The following is a 24638-nucleotide window of genomic DNA, read 5'->3' on the forward strand; positions in this document are numbered from 1 at the left end:
GGCTTGGCCAATGTGGTCCCCCAGGAAAGGTGTGCACGAATTCGGACACAAAACGCACGTTGCGTCACGTGGGGGCAGTGTTGTAGGGTTTTGTCGCCGGAAAAATCCTAGAAAATGCACCGAGTGACGGAAATGAACGATGCTGGCCATGCATGCTTGCCATGGTCATCCTAGGGTGTGCATACAGTCTGGTCTCAATTGGTGAGACCGAGAAGATAAACCTGCTTCTAGTACATGGTGCGTGTGGAGGCATGCATGCGATTGTCCCAACTAGATTTGATTTAATAATATTTCAAGTATCAAACAAAAAATAAAATTTATAATTAGGAAGGACAACATATTATCTTACATTTAAAAAATAATTCAAATGTAAAAAAGATAAGATCTATCAGAATGAAGAAGTGCAATAGAAGATAACATATTATCTTACATTTTGGAAATATTTCAAATATAAAGAAGAGAACAAATATTAGAATGAAGAAGTGAAATAAAAGATAACATTTTATCTTACAAACTAAAAATATTTCAATAATAATAAAGATAAGAAATATTAGAATGAAGAATTGAAATAAAACACACCATTTTAGTTTATATTTCATAAATATTATCAATATACAAAAGAGAACGAACAAATAAAATAAAACACAACAGAATTTGGCATATTTTTTAAATTTTAGTAAACACTATTAGAAATAATATAGAAAAAATAGATTTGATTTTAAATATTAGAAATATAAACAAGAAAATAAATTTTGGAGTTAAGAAGTAAAAAACAAAGAAAATACCAAACAAATCAGCGCGCGGGTAAGACTGCCCTGGGCCAGCACGCCCGAATTGGGCCCAAGGCGGAGCCGCGCAGGGCACATCACAGCGCACAGCCGTTGGGTGGTGGGAGTTTAGTCCCACCTTGCCAAGTGAGAGAGCACCGCACCGTTTTATATACCCGGCTGCGACTCCCCTCCCAAGCTCCTATCAATTGCAGGCAGCACATTGCCTAACTCTTGTCCCCTCTGCCCCGTGGGGCCTACTAGCAGCAGAGATATTCTGCACCACGGGCCTGCATCCTGGCCCATGCACGGCAGGGTTCCTAGTCGTATGCAGGGCGTGGAGTATGAATTATCCGGCTCTGGTAGGTGGGCACATTTTTTTGGCATATTTCCATGTGTATTGATCTTCAAAACACACACTAAATTATACACATGCTCACTTGCATCCAATACACATTTTTTGCATATTTGACAAGTTAATGTTTTGACCTTCAAGTCATCTAATAAATTTTACACATGCTCACTTACATGTAATACACATGGATATTAATGGGATTTCAACAAATATAAGGTCGTGGTGTATGAATTCTCCTCCCACATATATGCCATGGTCATGGTAGGGTGTGCAAAAAGTTTGGGATCATTTGGTGGATCCAGCAAGGAAAACCTCTTTCAAACTTGCCCTCCGGCAGACCCGAATGGTCCGGCTTGTACATGGTTCATGTGGAGGCATGCATGAGATGACCCCAACTTTTTGGAAGCACGTGAGCATGGCCAATGTGGCCCCCCAGGCAAGGTGTGCACGAATTCGGACACAAGACGCACGTTGCGTCACGTTAGGGCACTGTTCTAGTGTTTTATCACCGCAAAACGCCTACAAATTTCATAGTGTCGGAAATGAACGGTAGTTGCCAGGCATGCTTGCTATGCTCATCGTCGGGTGTGCATAAAAGTTTGGTATCAATTGGTGAGACCGAGAAGAAAAACCTGTTTGTGGTACATGCTGCAAGTGGAGGCATACATACGATTGTCCCAACTATATTTGATTTAATAATATTTCAAATATGAAACAGAAAAGAAAATTTATAATTAGGAAAGAGAACCATGAAAAGTGAAATAAAAGACAACATTATATCATACATTATTTAAATTTATAACTGTCAGAATAAAGAAAAGAGGAGAATATAGAAAACAGAAGGAAAATTTGAATGAATAAGTGCAATAAAAGACAGCATATTATCTTACATTTAAAAAATAATTCAAATATAAAAAAGATAAGTTCTATTAGAATGAACAAGTGAAATAAAAGATAACATATTATCTTACATTTTCAAAATATTTCAAATATAAAGAAGAGAACAAATATTAGAATGAAGAAGTGAAATAAAACAGAACATTTTATCTTACAAACTAAAAATATTTCAATAATAATAAAGATAATAAATATTAGAATGAAGAATTAAAATAAAAAACACCATTTTAGTTTATATTTCGTAAATATTATCAATATACAAAAGAGAACGAACAAATGAAATAAAACACAACAGAATTTGGCATATTTTTTAAATTTTAGTAAACACTGTTAGAAATAATATAGAAAAAAATAGATTTGATTTCAAATATTAGAAATATAAACAAGAAAATAAATTTTGGAGTTAAGAGGTGAAAAACAAAGAAAATATCAAACAGATCAGCGCGCGGGTAAGGCTACCCTAGGCCAGGCCGCCCGAATTGGGCCCAAGGTGGAGCCGCGCAGGGCACATCGCAGCGCACAATCGTTGGGTGGTGGGAGTTTAGTCCCACCTCGCCAAGCGAGAGAGCGCCACACCGGTTAATATACCCGGCTGCGACTCCCCTCCCAAGCTCCTATCAATTGCAGGCAGTACATTGCCTAACTCTCGTCCCCTCTGCCCCGTGGGGCTTACTAGCAGTAGAGATATTCTGCATCACGGGCCTGCATCCTGGCCATGCACGGCAGGGTTCCTAGTCGTATGCAGGCCGTGGAGTATGAATTATCTTGCTCTGGTAGGTGGGCACATTTTTTAGCATATTGCCATGTGTATTGATCTTCAAAACACACACTAAATTATACACATGCTCACTTGCATTCAATACACATGTTTTTGCATATATGACAAGTTAATGTTTTGTCCTTCAAGTCATCTAATAAATTTTACACATGCTCACTTACATGTAATACACATGGATATTAATGGGATTTCAACAAAAATGAGGCCGTGGTGTATGAATTCTCCTCCCACATGCATGCCATGGTCATGGTAGGGTGTGCAAAAAGTTTGGGGTCATTTGGTGGGTCCGGCAAGGAAAACCTCTTTCAAACTTGCCCTCCGGCAGACCCGAATGGTCCGGCTTGTACATGGTTCATGTGGAGGCATGCATGAGATGACCCCAACTTTTTGGGAGCATGTGAGCATGGCCAATGTGCCCCCCCAGGCAAGGTGTGCACGAATTCGGACACAAGACGCACGTTGCGTCACGTCGGGGCACTGTTCTAGGGGGCATTGTGAAATTTCCTTTTTCAAATTTTCTTTCATAGGCATGACTGGCACATGTGGGTCACCATGTGCAAGAAAGTTTGGGTGATTTGGAGGTGGTGGGAAAAATCACATTTGTTCAAAAACTAGCTTAAGTAATGGCCCCTCCGAAATGCGGTCATTTTTTCGACCACCTCCAAATGACCTCAACTTTTGCACACATGATATCTTGCACAAACAAAGCTAGGTTTCCAAGGTTTTATATTTTTTTTAAAATTTTTATTAATTTATAATGCCCTCTAGGCTGACTGGTCAAAAAATCGGTCTATACCTCAGTGGGGCATTGTAAAATTTCCCTTTTCCAAATTTTCTTTCATAGTCATGATTGGCACATGTGGGTCACCATGTGCAAGAAATTTTGGGTGATTTGGAGGTGGTGGGAAAAATCACATTTGTTCAAAAACTGGCTTAAGTTAAGACCAAATGGCCCCTCCGGAATGCGGTCATTTTTTCGACCACCTCCAAATGACCTCAACTTTGGCACACATGATCTCTTGCACAAACAAAGCTAGGTTTACAAGGTTTTATAATTTGTTTTGAATTTTTTATTAATTTATAATACCCTCTAGACTGACTGGTCAAAACATCGGCATATACCTCAGGCGGGCATTGTAAAATATTCTTTTTCCAAATTTCCTTTCATAGGCATGATTGGCACATGTGGGTCACCATGTGCAAGAAAGTTTTGGTGATTTGGAGGTGGTGGGAAAAATCACATTTGTTCAAAAACTGGCTTAAGTAATGGCCCCTCCGAAATGCGGTCATTTTTCGACCACCTCCAAATCACCTCAAGTTTGGCACACATGATCTCTTGCGCAAACAAAGCTAGGTTTCCAAGGTTTTATATTTTTTAATTTTTTTTTATTAATTTATAATGCCCTCTAGACTGACTGGTCAAAATATCGTTCTATACCTCAGGGGGGCATTGTAAAATTTCCTTTTTCCAAATTTTCTTTCATAGGCATGATTGACACAAGTGGGTCACCATGTGCAAGAAAGTTTGGGTGATTTGGAGGTGGTGGGAAAAATCACATTTGTTCAAAAACTAGCTTAAGTCCACAAATGGCCCCTCCGGAATGCGGTCATTTTTTCGACCACCTCCAAATCACCTCAACTTTGGCACACATGATCTCTTGCACAAACAAAGCTAGGTTTCCAAGGTTTTATATGTTTTTAAATTTTTTATTAATTTATAATGCCCTCTAGACTGACTGGTCAAAAGATCGGTCTATACCTCAGGGGGGGGCATTGTAAAATTTTCTTTTTCCAAATTTTCTTTCATAGGCATGATTGGCACATGTCGGTCACCATGTGCAAGAAAGATTGGGTGATTTGGAGCTGGTGGGAAAATCACATTTGTTAAAAAACTGGCTTAAGTTAAGACCAAATGGCCCCTCCGGAATGCGGTCATTTTTTCGACCATCTCCAAATCACCTCAATTTTGGCACACATGATATCTTGCACAAACAAAACTAGGTTTCTGTCGGTGTACAAAAAGAGGGGTACACTTTTTGTACCCCAATAACTGTGCACGGGCAGTCTGATCCACGGGCACCACCACACCAAGCAAGGCAAGGGAGGTGAGCCAGGGTAAGTCCGAAGCTCAAGAGAACTAGAACGACGCCGAGGCCAAGACCACGAAGAGCAAGGGGGACGAAGCGGACTCCCCCGGCAAGATCCTTGCCGGGAGACAGTTCTAGCAGCCCCGGCAAGACCCTAGCCGCGGCGACTCATCCCGCGCCTACGAAGCAAATCACCCTTGAGTCCCCTGCCCCCAAAGGGCAAGGATTCGGGAGACATCCCCGTGGAGGCATGCAGATCTTTGTAAAGACATTCAAGATCAGATACGCACTAAGGAGACGACAACCCTTGGCGGGATCCCAGCCGAGGAAGACCACAAGGCCCCCGGCAAGCGCCTTGCCAGGGATGACAGCAGGCACCTCGGCAAGACCCTTGCCGGGGCCCCGGCAAGGCCCTTCCCGAGGACACCCGCGGGGCCACCATCAGGCCCACGCCGACTAAACCTCCACCACCGCATGCATGCAGCTGCCGACCCAACCAGCTGGGCAGGCACCTGCATGGCGGCATGAGATCTTCGTGAAGACCCACCACTGCGCCACCTCAGCTGCCTGCCTACCTACGTGGCATCTCAGGCATCGCTGGCCAGGGCGTGTGTCGACATAAGAAGGAGCGGCGACGGACGAGACAGATCTCTCCCCCGTCCCCGATAAAGCAAGGACACCTAAGCAAGACGCATTAAATGCGCCTTGTCATGTAATGCGAGGGATAACCTCGCATCACTGTACCCTTTCCACCTCATGTGTGCCACTGTGGCAACCCCTTTTTCTATAAAAGGAGGCCCGGGGCGACCAGGAGAAGGATTCGGCTTTTTGGTGCTCCTCACGCCCCATAGCTAGCTCAAGAACACAGATATACAATCCACCAAAGCAGGAGTAGGGTTTTACGCATCCTCGCGGCCCGAACCTGGATAAACGAACCGCGTGCTATCTGTTTGATCCGCTCTTCTCACGACCCCGTGCCCCGCTAACCACAGTAGGGATTCTTGTGATCCCATAGGTGTCGTTCCCACCGACAGTTTCCAAGGTTTTATATTTTTTGAATTTTTTATTAGTTTATAATGCCCTCTAGACTGACTGGTCAAAAAATCAGTCTATACCTCAGGGGGGCATTGTAAAAATATTCTTTTTCCAAATTTTATTTCATAGGCATGTTTGGCACATGTGGGTCACCATGTGCAAGAAAATTTGGGTGATTTTGAGGTGGTGGGAAAAATCACATTTGTTCAAAAACTGGCTTAAGTTAAAAGACCAAATGGCCCCTCCGGAATGCGATGATTTTTTCGACCACCTCCAAATCACCTCAAATTTGGCACACATGATCTCTTGCACAAACAAATCTAGGTTTCCGAGGTTTTATATTATTTTTGATTTTTTTTTATTAATTTATAATGCCATCTAGACTGACTGGTCAAAACATCGGTCTATACCTCAAGGGGGCATTGTAAAATATTATTTTTCCAAATTTTCTTTCATAGCAATGTTTGGCACATGTGGGTCACCATGTACAAGAAAATTTGGGTCACAATTTTTGGATTTTTACTTAATTTTTTATGCCCTCCCAATGCCGGTTCGAAACATGCGGCTTCATGGAGCCACTATAAATTGTACAAAAGGAGATCTTTCATATTATAATTAATCAACTTGCATTTCATGAAAAAACTCCTTCATATTACAAATAATCATTACATCTTTATTCAAATGTTGTTTTTTGCACACACACACCATCTTTAACTACTTTTTTGTTATTATTTGATGAAATGATGGAATATGTGCTCAGTTATTGGAATATTTGATCATATGGTGGAGTATTTGCTATTTTTGATTACTCAAATTATGGAAAGATATCATGTGTTGATGAACAATTTCCACTTAGTTCACTAAAAACATTAATTAGCTTAACGCAAAGTTTTACATTTGGTCCGATTTGCTTATGGGCAGAGCATGTTGCACATGGCCACAATATGGGAATTTATTGCACCATTGCCACAGCATGTTCCACATGGCCACAACATGGGAAGTGTTTGCAGCATGCCTGATCAGTGAAGCAACACTGATGCGGCATGTCTGATCAATGCAGCACGTAAATTCAAGCAAATCATACATCTAAGGAACCATAATGGCAAATTTAAGGGACACAAATATAGATAGCAATATATATATTACTACCATAGATAGCAGCATCCACACAGCACACTTGCTGATGCAGACACCTCCAAGTTCAGACCACTAGCATATTAGATAAGTTTAGACCACACATCACAGTACTACACATAGATAAAGTTCATACTACATTACCACTAAAAGTTTCCACCATCAGACTACCACATAAAGTTCACCAAAAGAACTGAGGCTTCCTCCATCATACGACAACCAGTGTCTAGGGCAACTACATGTTAGGGTTTCTCAGGACCTTGTGGAGGGAAGAATGCTGAGCCCTGATCTTGTACTCATGACTGCTGATGGATGTAGCCCGACAATGTCCCATAAGATGCTCCAGCATCCCAGACCTGGGCTTGGGCCTGCTGCAGTAGGGGCAGCGGTACTTGTCCGTCCTCCAATTGTAGTACATAGCAGATCCTTGGGCCCTGATCTTCAACACCTCCTTCTCTTCAAAGGACTCGACGTTCCCCTCGACCACATCATCTCCAGATTGATACTGCACACATTAATGACTGACATTAATACATTATGCATTCAAATACTATAAACATCTAACACTAACTCAATGCACAAATAACATTTCATCTAGGCCTTACCTCGTACGGCTCATCTTCATCACTGTCATAAGGGTAGTACCCAGTTGCGTCCCACTTCCTCTTGTTGCCAACAAGATCCTCCTTCTGCTATATTGTCAACCAAGCAAGTCATTTACAAGGAATTGAATTGCAGTTCAAATAATGTCATTACAAACAAGTTGATTTTGCATAATGATGGAAAGCTCCTAACTATATTGAAAAGGTGCACATGTTACACATGGTATGTACATTTCAACAACTAATTCATAGACTATAAATGAAGCTATATAGATACTAACCAATAGGGTTATGAACATAAAAGTTCATTCATATGGACATACAAATTCAGATTTTGCTTTTGAACATGCATATGAAGGTATAAATGATATCATTCCTCTCTTATTAACCAATGAAATAGCAGCTTTTGACAGACAATGCAAATAGGACCTTTATATATAACTTCACAAACATGTCAGGTTTTCATTTCATTTGTAAATATTAATAAATATTTAGTTCAGAGCAGTTCTCAATGAGCACTCATATGTCAGAATAAGTGAAATGGTGAAGCCTAACTCCTACATCTAATTAAAATACCCTAACTCTAGCATCTAATTAAAAAACACTAACTCCTAGATCCACTGGAACACTGAATCACAAAGTTTACTTACATATATCATTGGATATAAATGAATCTAGTACAAATAACACTAACTCATACATCTAATTAAAATATCATAACTCTTACTTCTACTGCATCATTCAGTCACACCATTTAATTACCTTTATCTATGCCTATAAATGAATCCAATACAAAAGAAACCTAACTAAACATCTACTTAACAAACACTAACTAGCACATCTACTACATCATTCAATCACAGAATCTATATAACTGTATAAATGAATAATACAAATAAACCTTAACTAATCAACTAATTTAAAAACCATAACTACTACATCTACTGCATGATTCAATCATAGATCCTACATATAACTGGCTATAAATGAATCCAATACAAGAAAACCCTAACTAAACATCTAATTAAAAAACCCTAACCAGTACATCTACTGGATGATTCAAACACTGATTCTATATATAACTGTCTATAAATGAATCCAATACAAATAAACCTTAACTAATTAACTAATTAACTAATTAAAAAACCATAACTACCACATCTACTGGATGTGATTCAATCACAAATTCTACTTATCAGTGGCTCTAATTGAATCCAATACAAAAATCCCCAACTAAACATCTAATTAAAAAACCCTAACTACTACATCTACTGGATGTGATTCAATCACACATTCTACATATCAGAGGCTATAAATGGATCCAATACAAAAAAACTCTAACTAAACATCTAAACCCTAACTACTACATCTACGGGATGTGATTCAATCACAGATACAACATATCAGTGGCTTTGATTGAATCCAATACAAAAAATCCCCAACTTAACATCTCATTAAAAAAACCCTAACTACTTGATCTACTGAATGATTCAATCAAAGAATCCAAACTTAACCTTCACTATAAATAAATCAAACATCTAAAAACCCTAACTATCAGAAGGGGATGCAGCAACTTGCAACAACAAAAAAACCCTAACACCTAAATCTACTGCTTAAAGGGGGTAACTAGCAATGGAGGGGACTACTGGCCAGGATTACCTACAGGTCCACGTGCTCGCCGCCGGCCTCCGCAGGTCCATCAGACGGGCCGCTCGACGCCGTCACGCCAAGTTCCGGCACGGCTGAGTCCGCCACGGCCACCTTTTTCTCATCCAGATCCGCTGCCGCAGCGACCGATCCAGCGCGTGGGGATGCAGCACCTCCTACACCCGCACCGCCAACGAGGGTCTGCACGGCATCTGCCACGGTCTCGGCGCCCGTCTTCTGCAGATCTCCGTCCGCGACGGCGGCTTCGCCACGGCCTTGCTCCATCCGAGCCAGAAGCAAGCAGGAGAAGAGAGGGAGGTGGCGGTGGTGAGCGAGCAGGTGGGGTGGCTGGTGAGGGAGACGATGAGGTAGAGCAGAGGGGAGGGAGAGGGAGGCGATTTGGGGGAAATGGGGTGGGGGATGCGGCCGGTGCCCGTTCCCCTCCTCTTATACTAGGGGCTTTTTTTGGAAACTATCCACGCACACGTGCACGCGCACGACCGCGGGGAAACGCAACCGCCAGCGTATTATACACGTACACGCCCGGCGTACAATAATACACAGGCCAGCGCGGGCTCATACAGGGCTCTACGACTGGTCTACACGCGCTCTACACCCACCTAAAATGACCATCGTGCCCCTCGTTACAAACCGCCATGGACGCATCTAGACCGTCCTTGTGTTTTTTCCACTCGCGTTCAGCCCGGGGGGAGCACCGGAGCAGAAAGCCTTCATCGTCTGCTGCTACCCCGACAAGGCAGCATGGATCTGACGTCTCCCAGCCGTCCTGACGCAGCCACCAATGGGATCCGAGCGACCAAGGGGCCTCGCGATGGCCTTCGTTCTCCTCTTATTCGTCCTCTCATCCGTGGCAGCTAGACCTTGTTGGCCTCAAGCACCACCACCAACATGATCCAGGCGAGCATACGACTGCTCCTCCACCGTCCTGTCGCGTGTGTAGCGGCCGTTCACTGGACGAGACCTAGCTCAACGATCACCGCCACTTGACGTGCAGGTACGGCCAACCACCCCATCTCCCTCTTAACCCTTTTTGTCTGCCCTCACAGGGCTGTGCAGAGGTAGAGATTAGAGAGCGTGCAGTTGCAAGCATTCCGTGTAATGAAGGTGCTTAGGATTGGAAAGTAGCTGTAATTACTCTTCAGTAGTTTCCTATTTATATATTTTCGTGACAAATATTTCCAGCATCCTCAAATGGCGCTACTTGCACGAGATGCCAACCATATCCATTTTTGGAGGATCGTGTATTTAGAAATCGACTGATTTGAGTTTGTGCCACATTCAGATCAACACAACACACAAATTTCCCTCTCTATAGACAATCAAACACAGCAAGAAAACACCACAAGAAAATCATTTGAAAAATGAAGAAAGTAGAAGAGCATAGGGAGGAGATAGCAAGAAGATCAAACAGGATTGTTAAATGAAACAAAGTAGCACGAGGTGAACAAATACATCAACCAAAAAGTTAGGCCGTGAGCTAGCTGGGACAACAAAATATTGTCCTCGCATCTTTATTAATTCAGAATATAAAACATAAAGTCGCATACAAAATGGAAAATAGAAAATAAACAAAAATTATGCACCAAGGGATCATAGCCCAAGCTCAAATGATCGCAAAACTAATTAGAAAAAAAAGTATACTTAGTACATAAACATAACAAACTAGATTTATTTCTTGTTCTTCTTCTGTAAGGGAGAAAACGCATTAATCTTAAAAACACACCAAGCTTTGTATAGCATTAAAAAGGAAGATTAAAAGCTGTTCAAGTTCATTTTTGCTGGTTCCACATCACACATAAGGGAAGTACTTCCTCCCTTCGGGTTTAAGGGCCCAATTCAAAAAGGAAAACACCTAAGTTCAACCGATTGATGACTTTAAGCATGTCGGCCATCTCCGTGGTCATTCGATCTGACTTAGATTGTATGGCGATAGCACAACACGGACGACCTCGCAGTTTGCAACATGCACCTTGTTGCAAGCACAGGTGGCCCAACACGGTGTTCGTTGTTGTCTGTGTCGGACGCCTCCTGCGTGTGCTATGCACTTCAGGGAGTGCAACATGGCTCCTGTTGCGAAGCGCCGAGCACAACAGGAGCCTCTTGTTGCATGGGCTGACTCAGCACAACTGGAAACAGGAAAAAATAGTTTTCATGGGGAGCGCCTCCTGTTGCAAGGCGCAACACGAGCCTTGTTGCAAAGGCGAGCGCACATCCACATGAAAAAAATTGAAAAAGGGCGGGGAGCACAACATGTCACCTATTGCAAAGCGTCGAGCGTAACACGACCCTTGTTGCAAAGCTCAGCCCACATTAGCAGGAAGAAAATGGCTAGGGAGAAGCACAAATGTGCTACTGTTGCAAAATGATTATCGTAACAGGAGACTTGTTGCACAGGCCGGTGCACCTCGGCGATGAGAACGGACAGCTCCCTCATGGTCCATCTAATGTTAGAGAAGGCGGTCGATATAATAGATTCTTGACCCGACAGACGCGTAGCACACCCCAAATCTCCACAACCTAGGCAGTGGTGAGTGGTGGAATAATTTCCGTAGTTTGGAGAAGTACTTAATTAGTGCGCTTGTTTTTCTTTAAAAAATGTTTTTTTACCGATGCATCAATTTCAACATATGCATGCATGACCACTAAATGACCAAAAACTGAGAGGAGGGGAGGGGCTAGTAAAATTAGGACTTGCAAATTGGGTAACAAAAAAATTAAGATAGACCCTTTAAACCGGAAGGGAGGGAGTATGAAGTTCAAACTAGAAAAATTGTTACGAATGAACTATACGATTGTAAGAATTTATAGAAATCACATCCGACAAGTATGAAGTTAAAGCTTGGAAAATTGTTAGGAATGAATTATACGATTGTAAGAATTTATAGAAATCACATCAGACGATTTTTTTTGAAAAGGAGGATGTACCCTCGGCCTCTACATATGGGCAATTCATGCAGTCATTTTATTAATTATTCATAAAGACCTTACAAAATAATACATCAGTAAGCCCTAAGTCACAATCTTGGCAACACCTGTCGCTACTCCTATCCCCTTGATGAAGGGGTGCTCAATGTCCAAGTCTAATACCAAACAAACATGGTACCAAAGCCTAACATGTAAAGCCGGATGCCCTATCCAAGCCAAAATGACGGGACTGGGTGAAACAATGGTCCGGCGCACTCTCAGTGGGCACCATACGTGCACGCTGCAAAGGCCATGACCTCCATATTCAATCGATCCATCCGGAGAGTAGATACTAACGCATCGACCTTGCCAGACCTCTGTGCCATCGACGCCACCACGACGCCAGACAGCGTCGTCCTACTGCGCGAGTCCATTGCCACACATCGGATGCCGAGCCTCCACTGCATAGGATGTCGTCCACTTTGTCCCTCGAGTCTGTGTACACCTCCAAGAATGACGCCCTCAAGGGGGAAATGACACAAGAGTGCCGCCGTCATCTGATTTACTGATCTAGGGTTTCCTCTGGAGGTGTTGGGTGGAGCTAGGAGCTTCACCTCTATAATACCGTCATGAAGGAAACGATGCCAAGGCCCCGCCATCATCGGCTACGGCTATCGACCGAAGACCGGGCTTTCACCCAATTTGTCCCAAGAAATCCACCCGACAACCTGTGCACCATCCCGACTGCCTTCAAAGCCCTAGATCTAGCCGTCTAGATCCGGCGACCATCCACAATAGCACTGCCACCGTAGGAGCCCTGGCGCACTGGCCACTGCCTGAGTGTGCCACCACTGGATCCTGGGAGGAGGGCTCCCACCCACCTCGCCAAACTGCGAGAGCCACCGAGATGGATCCTGCGCGCTCGTCACCATCTCTGATCCGTAGCAAAAACCACCAGATCGCCGGCGCAGATCTGCCTTGGACAAGGACATCACCACGCCATGCCTCAGTGGAGGGCCCGAGCTTCACCTGCCGCCACCTTCCAGGGCCGCCGCTCTGGGATCCAGGCCGCGTCGCTGTTGGCACCGGCCATGTTCCGCTGCAGCCGACCCGACGAGCCGCCGGCTACCACGACCATGGCCGTCGTGACCACGCGAACACGCCGAGTGGCCAGCACCACCCGATCTTCCACGACGCTTTGCAGCTCCGCCTCCGCCAAACACGACAATGCCACCTTGCACCACCATGATGCAAAATAGGGGAGAAACGCACCGGCGCCATGGGGTGACCCGCCTCACCCGATCTCATGCGGGAGGGAAGATGTCCTTTGCCACCACCGTCAGCCGCCCGGGGCTTCGCTCGGCGGCTTTCTTCGGCAGCGACGGAGGGGAGGATGGGGCTGGAGGCGCCCGGCGGCGCGGCTTAGGGTTTCCACCCGAGCCAGCGGGAGGCGACGCGGAGGGGGGGGGGGGATAGAAATCCCTGGTTTGGGGCCTTTATCTAATAAAACCATGTAATAATAAATCTAGGAGTGTCAAGGATGTAGAATGATCCCAGCAGATTGGGAAGGTCGTAGACATATTTTACGCAAATACATAATCGTGCACGCGCTAGTTGGTTGAAACGAGTGGTCGCCGTCACATGCATGCATGTGTAGATAAATTTATCCGCTAGTGCTTGTCCGTGGCACTAAATGCATTCACACCAGTCAATTTGATTTAAAGAAAACAAATGTACATGTATTTATTGCAGGTTTCCAAATTTTTTAAAAGCAATATCTTTCAAATCGTTTGTCCGAATCCAAATCTGTTTTCATTGTTGAAATCCTTACGACGATATCTTTCAAACTAGATCCCGCATAGGTATATTTTGACGAGTTTTTTCCGATGCCAACTGTGATGCTATATGGTGCAACTCTATTACTGTATGGTGGAACTTTAGAACTGCATGGTGTAACTTTTTTTTTCAAAACTAATTTTTATAGCTGGATGATCCAATTTCCTATAAGCGGGCAACCTAAGAACCATGAAAGCAACTTTTTATGATGTGCAAGTAGTCTACTGCCGCGGCCAACTAGCTAGTAGTTAATGGGCACCCCTCTAATCGTTGATGTCTAATTTTTTATGCACACCATGTACTATCCACGCTACCCGCAATACGTGCAATGTAGTCTATTATTTCAGCCAACTGCCTAGTAGTCGATGTGCAACTCCTTCCCCTTTCTACTGCGTGGATGTGTAGTTTCAGTTGGCGGGGGCAACATATGGAGTTGCACATAATCTGCTAGGCAGTTGGCTGAGACAACAGACGAAGTTGCGCATCTCATCGACAACGATCGTAGTATGATGAAAATTGCACATCCATCGGGGGACTGAAAAAATGCATCACAGATGGGGTGCTAAAGTTGCACATCAACCTAGTAGGGCTGGTTCAAACGGGGCGCTAGCAGGAAAAACTACACATCAACGAGGGGTACAGAGGAAAGTTGCACATCCATGTTAGGTAGTTAGACGAGGCAGTATCCGAAATTGCACATCCACTTCTAGATAGTTAGCCAAGACAACAAATAGTGAAATACGCATATCCACGGACAGGAAGAAGTTGCACACCAACTACTAGGCAGTTGGCCTGAGCAACAGATGAAGTTGCACATCTGAGTGTTAGGGGGTAGGTTGGGTGGAGGTGCCACTAGTGAAAATTGGCGTCCACAGGTAGGGGAAAAGTTGCACGTTGATTGTCATGTACTTGCTCATTAATTGCTAAGCAGTTGCACCAAACGAGGACTAAATTGCACAAATATTTTTTCTCAAAAAACACCTTTAAAGGATCTAGTTTTGAAGAGCATGTCGTGCGGATTTCCACGATAAAAGCGGATGTTAATTTCTGTTCAGTTCAAAAGTTGTGACTTTAAAAAATATAACCACATTTAATGCGTTCACAATTACTCCCTCTGTCCTAAAATTCTTGTCTTATATTTGCCTAAATATGGATGTATCAAGTCATGTTTTAGTATTAGATACATTCGTATCTAGACGAATCTAAGATTAGAATTTTGGACGGAGGGAGTATTTTGCATTAGTGAAAACTGCATGCCCTCGAGTTAGGGGAAGTTGCACTCAACAGTAAAATAGTTGCACATTGACTACTATGCAGTGGAACCAAACGAAGACTAAATTGAACAATTTCTTTTTGTCGAAACATACCCATGCGAGATCTAGTTTCAAAGAGCACGTCACGAGGGTTGCAACGGTGAAAACGGATCTTAATTTTGACATGTGGTTTAAAAGTTATGAGTTTTTAAAAACTCTGAAACCCAAATTAAATGAGCCACATCTAGTTTTTTTCTATATGCACTGTATTCATTAAGGATTTGACCACTTTTCTTCTATGGACGAGGGGGCCAGGAAATTTCCAATTTAATCGGCCGCTCATCAATCCTTCCTGGGCGCACATGCGCCCACCAGACGCATCCCATATTTTAAGATATAAAATAGATTCCTAAATATTTTCGGACGCACATGCACGATTTTGTTGAACCGAGCGGCCGCGTTTGAACCGCTCGTTGCAACCGCATCGTGCGGCCCATGACCACCAGGTGTTTTCTGGTCGGGGCGAGACGTGGTTCGCTTGTGCGCTATCCGACAAAGCAGGTGTGACTATGTCGCACCAAGACTGAAGCCGCGTGGTTCGCTTGCCAAGTCCAGATCGTCACACGCGCGCGGATTCGTCGGGAAGACAAGGAACCAACGAACAAAGATTCGCCTCATGTAGAAATTGTCTACCAGCAAAGGCGTGGCGACCGAAACCTGTGCCGAAAGGAGCTCCTCGAAGATGAAGGATTTCCTCTTCATCTCCTGCTCCAGGATGTCAATGCACAGGTAAGCCTTGCTTCTCTCCTTGCATTTCTCCAGCTTCTTGTTGCAGTCCTTCTCCGTTGTCAGTCTCCTGCAGATGGTAAGTGCGTCGCGCCCATCGTACGTCCTCTCCACCACGTGGATTATCACGAGTGCTTTTTTGCCTGAGTAAATTATCGAATAGTTGTAGTTGCACATGTAGTGCTCTTTAGTTGTATATATGATTTAGAAAATTGCACAACACGGTGATATTAAGTTGGCTAGATGATGTTTTTGCTTAAATTGATCTATTTTTGCCGGTCATATTTTTAGTTGGCATCCGTTATAGTAGTAATCGCACACATAGTAGTTCTCAGTTGGATAGGATCATTAGAATGTTGCACAAGACGACAGTACACCGGCTGGGGAATGGAGTTATTTTTGTGGGCACCTGCTCGTGTCGCTTAGTTCATTTGTGGAGATTTTAGCCACAAATAGTTAGTTGTACAACACGAACAGTTAGTTGGCATATCTAGTAAATGTAGTTGCACACATAATAGTTCTCAGTTGGATATGACCATCCAGTAGTTGTATAACACGTGATACTAAGTGGCTAGATGATGGCACTGCAGTTGCACACTCGTCTGCATAGTCTGGTTTGCATAGTTGCACGTGAATTGTCATGGCTTGTAATTTAGTCTAGTTGCACACACATTAATATTTAGTTGGCTTGTAATGTAGTGTAGTTGCACACACATTGATATTTAGTTGGTAGGACGACTAGTTGCACACACATATGCTCAGTTGGCTTGTAATTTAGTCTAGTTGCACACACATTGATGTTTAGTTGGCAGGACACTAGTTGCACACACATATGCGCAATTGACGCGACAATGTAATCTAGATGCACACACATTGATATTTACTTGCCAGGACTAGTTAAACACATATATGCTCAGTTGGCGCGGCAATATAGTCTAGGTTCACATACATTGATGTTTAGTTGGCAGGACTATTGACACACACATATGCTCAGTTGGCGCGGCAATGTAGTCTGCCTGCACACACATTGATGTTTAGTTGACAGGACTATTGGACACACACGTATGCTCAGTCGGCGCGGAAATATAGTCTACTTGCACACACATTGATGTTTAGTTGGCAGGACTACTGGCACACACATATGCTCAGTTGGCGCGGCAATGTAGTCTAGTTGCACACACATTAATGTTTAGTTGGCAGGACTATTGGCACACACACATATGCTCAGTTGGCATGGCAATATGCATTTTCTGCACTGCTCAGTTGGCATGGCAGTTGACTACCAGGCAGTTGCCCAGGGCACCGAGGCAATAGACGAAATTGCACATTTCACTGTTGGAGAGTAGTACGGGGTGGTGCCACTAGTGAAAATTGCATAGTCTGGGCAACAAACGTAGTTGCACATCTCACTGAAAGCAACCAGTTCGGGGGTGGAGGTACCATAAAGGAAAACTGCACGTCTACGATGTACGAGAAAAGTTACACATCTCTGTCAGGTAGTTGCACATCGAAGGCTAGTCAGTTGCACAAAGCAGAGACAAAATTATATAAAATTTTTTTTGTCAAAACATATCCATGCAGGATCTAGTTTCGAAGAGCACATCGCGACGATTTCAGCTGTGAAAACGATCTTAATTCCGACATGCAAATTAAAAGTTATGCTTTTTTAGTTTTTGAAACCACGAATTAAATGCATCAAAAAATAAAACACATGCTTCGAAGAGATGGTTGTGCAGATATTGAAGGACCAGATGAAAAGCTTTTTTAATTAGGATGATTAATTAGAAAAGGACATAAAATTTCCAGTTTAGGCCGGCCGCTCGCCTAGCCTAAGCAAGCAGCGGGCCGCTCGCTAGACTTGGCCAAATAGATTGAGCTCATGCATGGCACACAGGCAGTTTTTGAGAAACTAATTAGAAGTACATAACGGAACTTGAAGTAGGTATATCCCTTTCGCTCTCAGCTGCTTCATCAAAACAAACTTTACCATTTTGACACAATGCTTCCAACCACGAGAGCGGCGATGTTGCACACGGGCTCGCCTGCTCACGCTAAGTGTGTCAATCGAACACTGGCGAGTGTAAACGGGCATTGAATGAGATCGGAGGGCCAAGACATATGTACGTACAGTCGAACAGTCGTATACGATGAGCTCGCCGCTTAAAATAACGATCCGTCACGGCAGGATGTTACCTGTTCCAATTGTACATAGCGGGGTGCATCTTGCATGGCCCATGCGTTATGTACTGTACGGATACATGCCTAATCTGTGTCCTGTGGTAAGATTGCATGCGTATTCTTGGCCGCATGCACGCATCAAATTGGGTCAAGTGGGGCTCCACTACGTAGGCAGGGCTCATACGTACGTTCCCGGATACCTGCAAGTCGGCCGGCAAATACGTGTACGTAAACCTGAATATCCGATCGATAGTTGCCGTGTTGCAAGCCGACTGAAGAGATAAACATCGATACTGTTTTGCCATCTGTATCTCTTCCATCACCCGAGCCTTGGTCCTTTGCCTATAAATACAGGGGACACACACATCAGAGAGCACCGGTGGAGCTTCAGCAAGGCTCAAAGAGCCATGGCCCCCCTGGGCTGGAGCAAAATAAAGTTTTACTAGTGGCTGGGGCGCCACCTGGTGGCGCCTCTTGAGGCAAGATTGTACGTGCTAATCAAGCTGCCATATTTGTTAACATGATTGTATGACAGTAGGCTTAGTTTAGTGAGAAGACAAACAACCCAAATGATATGGCAACAGAAATGCGTTACGGGCAATGCACATACACAAATGCATCTTCCTGCTGGGGAAAATAAGACAGCATTACAGAAATGCATAACGGACAGTGCACATGTATATAAGAGAGCTTTCTCTACAGCCACCAGCAATGCCACTGTCGCAAAGAACACCAAACTCCGCCTGTGATGCGAGATTGTGTTAAGTACATGAGCTGAACCTTTGTCTATAACAGAATAATTGTCCACTTCAAAAAGTACAAATTGTCACTCTGAATCCCAGCAATAATCTGTACATGCTACTTTTTTCACAATGAATAGCTTACTAACCGATTAGCTGCCCATCATTCATAATAATGCGTACATCTCTCGAGGGAGTTCTTCGCCATTTCTCTTCTACTTTCGGAAGTGTCTGGGCAGACAGTACACAGAAATATCTGTCAATAATCTGCAATCTAGAACCAAATCAAACATCAGAAGGAAGCCGCCGTTCATGGTGCCAAAGTCTCGGCTCGATTAACCAACAATGTTTGAAGCAAAGACCTAATATTGGGCATGTTGAAACTTTCAATGGAGGGAGTAATAAAGTTCCCGCCTAACCCGACTAATGTATCGGCAGTGCAAGAGTTGATACTACAACTGTAACTGAATATGCATGACAAAAGGTAAACATGCCATGATTCAAGGGCACAGAAATCAAATTAAGAGTTGATAATGGTTGTATGGAGTACTTGATTATAATCATTTCTGGAACAATACCCTGAGAAGAGAACAAGTATGTGCAAGTACAGCTAGAACAAAAATCGATGGAGGATATCTAACCTTTGTATTTATATGCCCTGTAGAAGTCTGAATTGGATTGTCAATTACTCTTGCTTGATTCATAGACAAGTCCCAAAGCTTGAACGAGTTGTCAGTGGAACCAGATACTATGGTCGATGCATCTACATACTCGACATAGCTTTTAGTCTTTGTGTGGCCAATAACGAGCTCGTATGCCGAAATTCATTATTATGCATTAAAAAGTGTAAAAGACGAGGGAGATTGACAGTAAAACGTATACATACACAGCAGTACCAACGTGAAGAGGAGAGACATTAGGAAGGTGCGTGACAGCATGAGGTAGATTCCCAAGCGTAAGTATTTTCTCATGTAAACTCTAATCAGTACTACAACTAAGACATCGAGTCAAACATTTTAGCATTGAGTCATCTGAATATAAAAATAATTTTCCAAAACATTTGAAGATTCAAACATTTTAGGCCACACTAACGCATTGAGCACTGTACATATACCAAGATAAAAGGGGGCACTCTACTCTAGACAAACATTTCTAATCCTTTGAAATGCTTGCATGTTCTAGTGCACCTCTGAAATGACACCAAAGGAATAGGAAACAGAAGAACAATGATTACCAAATAATCTCAAAGCTCGCATGTGATGAATGGGTGCCTCAATCCGCCGAATAGGCAGCGACGGAGTCAATGCCTGCAAGCTAGTGAGGAGCACCAGCAAACCACTGTGAGAAAAAGAAGGGAAAAACAAGCAGTGGAAGGAAACAAGTACATAATGTTCACCCTACCTAAGCAATACACCTAAGTTTACTAATCAAGACATTCACTTACCACAAGCCAGAACAAAAGGATGCCAGGTAAGAAATCGTACAACATCCAATTTACTATTACCAATTTCCTTCTTCTTTCTTGTGATGAAATTCACCCAATTCAAGAGATTGCGAACTAATCTCAACAATCCCATGACTCAAGTTACCAATCCATTTATACTTTTTTGTGAGAGGCGTGTTTTAAATAGTTGGCATCCATCTTTTTGAATTCAATATTACCATCTAACCTTCCGTGGTCAGACATGATATACAAGCTGAAAGTGAAATAGTTTTCCACTTGGATCGTCTAGTAGTCTTGATCAGATTTTACCTACAAGAGGAGTCATCAGTAAGATAGGAGTTGCCAACAATCATTAATACATACTCCCTCCTTAAAGAAATATAAGCCCTCCGTAAAGAAATATAAGAGAGAGTAATCACTGACTACGTACCTAGAAATTTGACTTCTGATATGTCTTTAAGGCACACATATATCTTCAACCGAAGCAAAACCACATACATATACAGATGTATCTTAGTAAGAACCATCCATCTCCAACTAGATCATCAACTGTATCCTGAGATAAATCATCAACTCTGGTCAGAACAAAAGGTCCCAATGTATAGCCTATCTAAATTGATATAAGATCAAACGAAATAAATCTGTGCAAAAATCAAACACTAATCATACTCCACTCAGAGATAATCACATAGCCGAACAAGCGCTCCTTCCAAGTAGCTTAATGGGTTTGATAGCCGAGTATCAGAATATGAGATTCATTGGCAGAGTATGAACCACAAAAAATATTTAGAACTGACAAAAGAAAGGGGATAATATTGCATAATTTTCACCTTTTAAGAGTGCCACCTCATTACAAACATGAACTTTACATGAATTAAAAAGGATTGGTTTCTTTGCTTTAGTTTATCCCCTGTAGAAATATAATGATACATCTACTAATAAATCTAATGGTTCCAATAATTGTTTTTTTCTGGTTGACAACATGGAAAGTTGTGTCTGAACTCTGAAGTCTGAACTACAACTATAAGGAAATTGATTAAAAGGTGAACAATCATCTACAAAAACATGCATCTATACAGTGCAGCAACTGAATGTGTTGTTGCATCTGCTCCAACCTCTTGCTCTCATGCTGAAGTTATCTGTATGTATATACAATAAAATCTATGAAATAGAGACAACAGAACCTTAATTCCTATAGTATGTAGACATTTGAAGCAAGCAAGTAGCTAACAAATAACTGAATATGAAGCTCCACAGGTCATCTGTTGATCCTGACCACTCGTGGCTTTCTGTTACCTATGGGCTTCTACAATAAGTAATTTTCTTCTAGTATACTACTACCTTACTTGGCTTAGCAAGTTATATTGGAGGAATCAAGAAGGTACATACATGAGATGAATTTTGAAGAAGGATGACCTCACCTGGCTGAAGGCGCACTGCAAGACGAGGGTTTCCTTGCCCCTGGTGGCCTCGGCGATCTCCGGCAGCTGCTCCGTGAAGCCGTCGCGAGCGTAGTGGTGCGACCCGGCGATCTACGCATCACAGATCCTCTCCTTTTCCCCACAGAAACCCCAAAGCACCCACTCCAGACTGAAGGATTGGATTCATAGAACACACACTGATTAGCAACGAACACACACATGGAATTGCAGCGGCAGAGGAGGGAGAAAGATAAGATACGTGCACGCCAGGAGATGAGGAGGAGAGAAGTGGAGGGGCCGGCGCTAGGAGATTTCGAAAGAGAACACCACTGGTTCTCCAGATCGCGCCCGGCCGCCGCGCCGACTTCGCTCTGATTTGCATCGTGACGGCCGCCGTGTCCGCTCCCGTGACGCGCCGATCTGCCGCCGGCCACTCTGCTCCTCTGCGGGCGTTGTTGCGGCGAAGGATGGGGATGGGAGGACCGAAGGAGGTGGTGGCGGCAACCCTAGCTGGAGCTGGAAGGAGAAAAGGAAAGAGGACGCTGGGTGCGGGCTGCGACGGCGAGGGCGCTGGCGTTCTGTTTCTTTCCTCCTTCGATACAGTAAAATCACGACGGTAAAAATTACCTAGGTGGATAGCGCGAGCGTACACCCATGATGCACACCTTATTGTTTTGGATGTGAAGTTCAGCCGAAATAAATCATTGATTTCTCATTCGATAGCATTGTTTGTATTACACGGCCTGCCCTGGAGCCAAGTTGAAGTTGAGATGCGCCCACGGCGGTAGCGGTAACGAGATGGACTCATTAGTAGAAAACAGGGTTTTCGTTCGGGTCAGATAAGCCCATTAGTCCCGGTTCAGTCACGAATCAGGACTAATGTGAGCATTGGTTCCGGTTCGTGCGGCTAAAGGCATTAGTCCCGATTCAAATGAGCCCTTTAGTCCCGATTTGAGACACGAACCGGGACTAAAGGGTGCGATGCCCTTTAGTCCCGGTTCGTATCTCAAACCGGGACTAAAGATTAGACCTTTAGTCCCGGTTTGAGACACGAACCGGGACTAAAGGTCCCATTTTCAAACTCTACCCCCCTCCCTCCTGTGAATCGCCTTTTCAGTTTTGTAAAAAGCAAAAGAAAATGATAAAAACTTCAAAAAATAAAATTTTGACAGTCTATGGCCTGTTTGTAAATTTTTAGAATCCTCAAATTCTAAAAGGAAAAAAAAAGTTATGCTCAAATTTCAGTTTTTTTTTGAAATTTTGGTTAAATCAGGTCAAACTTTGGTCAAACTACTTATTCAAGAAGTATTAGTTTTACTAAATAATTATTATAGTTTTTTTTTGAATTTTGGTTAAACTGTGGTCAAACTACTTATTTAAGAAATATTAGTGTTACTACATAATTATTCAAGAATATTAGTGTTACTAATAATTATTTTAATTTTTTGAATTTTGGTCAAATCTGGCCAAACTGTGGTCAAACTACTTATTTAAGAAATATTAGTGTCACTAAATAATTATTATTTTTAGAATAATAGTTTCAAACTCAAACAGTGAAACGTGTGACTTCATGCTCGAGCTAAACTCCTGAGGGTTAATAGGATTGACATCTTACTATTGTCAGGACAACAACAAGTGCAGACTTGAAAACGAGGGGGAATATAATCGGGAAGTTAAGCGTGCTCAGGCTGGAATAGTGAGAGGATGGGTGACCGGCCAGGAAGTTAGATGATTTGGAATGATGAGGGGTGATTAGAGATTAGAGGTTAAATAGAGAAGTGATGAGGGGTGATTAGATATTAAATTGGAAAATAATTCAGAAATTTGAAAATAAAAAAGTAAAAGCAATTCAAAAAAATTAAAAATAATACGGAAAAAATACTTTTACCAACCGGGACTAAAAGTGAAGCTCGAGACAGCGGCCACATGAACGGTCTTTAGTCCCGATTCGTGTAAGAACCAGGATGACGGTCTTTAGTCCCGATTTATATAAGAATCAGGACTAAAGGAGAAGGATTTAGTAACGACCCTTTAGTCCCGGTTCCAAAACTAGAACTAAAGGCCCTCTAGAATCAGGACAAATAACCCTTTTTCTACTAATGACTGAGGTGGCTGAGGAGTGGACGTGCCCACGGCGACGACGCACTTGCCCGCGGCCTGGTGCTGTCCGGTGGAGGCAGCACGTGCGCCGAGGAGAACGCACGGCAGCGAGCAGAACACATCGGCAGCTGCATCTACAATCCGGTATAGATCGCAAGTTAAGCACCATGCCCACTCGAAGGTGGCGTGCACTAGTGCACATCCTGCGCGGGACGCCTGACGATCGTGTTATCGATGGCACCACGTGGACGAATGACGATCGTGTTATCGATGGCACCACGTGAAACTTCGTCCAGGTCAACATAATTTTTATACATTCATCTATCTCTTGTGTACCCAGCCAGGATATCATGAGTATCCGGGAGCAGCACCTCCAAGACACGGAGGAGGGAGACGGGAACGTATCTGATGCACTGAGGCAATTGGTGCTACCGGTGCACCGGACTTTGTTGCACACTAAAAAATATTTAAAAAAAATCTAAAAAAGCAGTGCATCGACGGAACATCTATGTAAGTTGTTACAAAAATTTGAATCAAAATTTGAAATATTGCTTAAGATACAAAAATGACAAATTTACATGATTGTGTTGATTGGCCAAAACTGAAGCCCAACTTGTGTTATGTACTATTCGGTGTCCAATTTGTCATTTTTG

The 24638-nt window shown here is 43.1% G+C and overlaps 1 long non-coding RNA gene across 1 annotated transcript; it reads right to left on the reverse strand.

Moving 5' to 3' along the window:
• Positions 1–18960: 18960 nt before the first annotated feature.
• On the reverse strand, positions 18961–22460 carry LOC125527108. The gene is made up of 7 exons (XR_007291973.1): positions 22145–22460; positions 21886–22054; positions 20895–21020; positions 20255–20773; positions 19662–19783; positions 19170–19294; positions 18961–19023 (listed from the first exon to the last, which is right to left on the reverse strand). It is a non-coding gene; the product is annotated as an uncharacterized LOC125527108 (long non-coding RNA).
• Between the last annotated feature and the right edge of the window lie 2178 nt (positions 22461–24638).

This window comes from Triticum urartu, unplaced genomic scaffold (assembly GCF_003073215.2).
Source record: "Triticum urartu cultivar G1812 unplaced genomic scaffold, Tu2.1 TuUngrouped_contig_290, whole genome shotgun sequence".
Taxonomy (NCBI): Eukaryota; Viridiplantae; Streptophyta; class Magnoliopsida; order Poales; family Poaceae; genus Triticum; species Triticum urartu.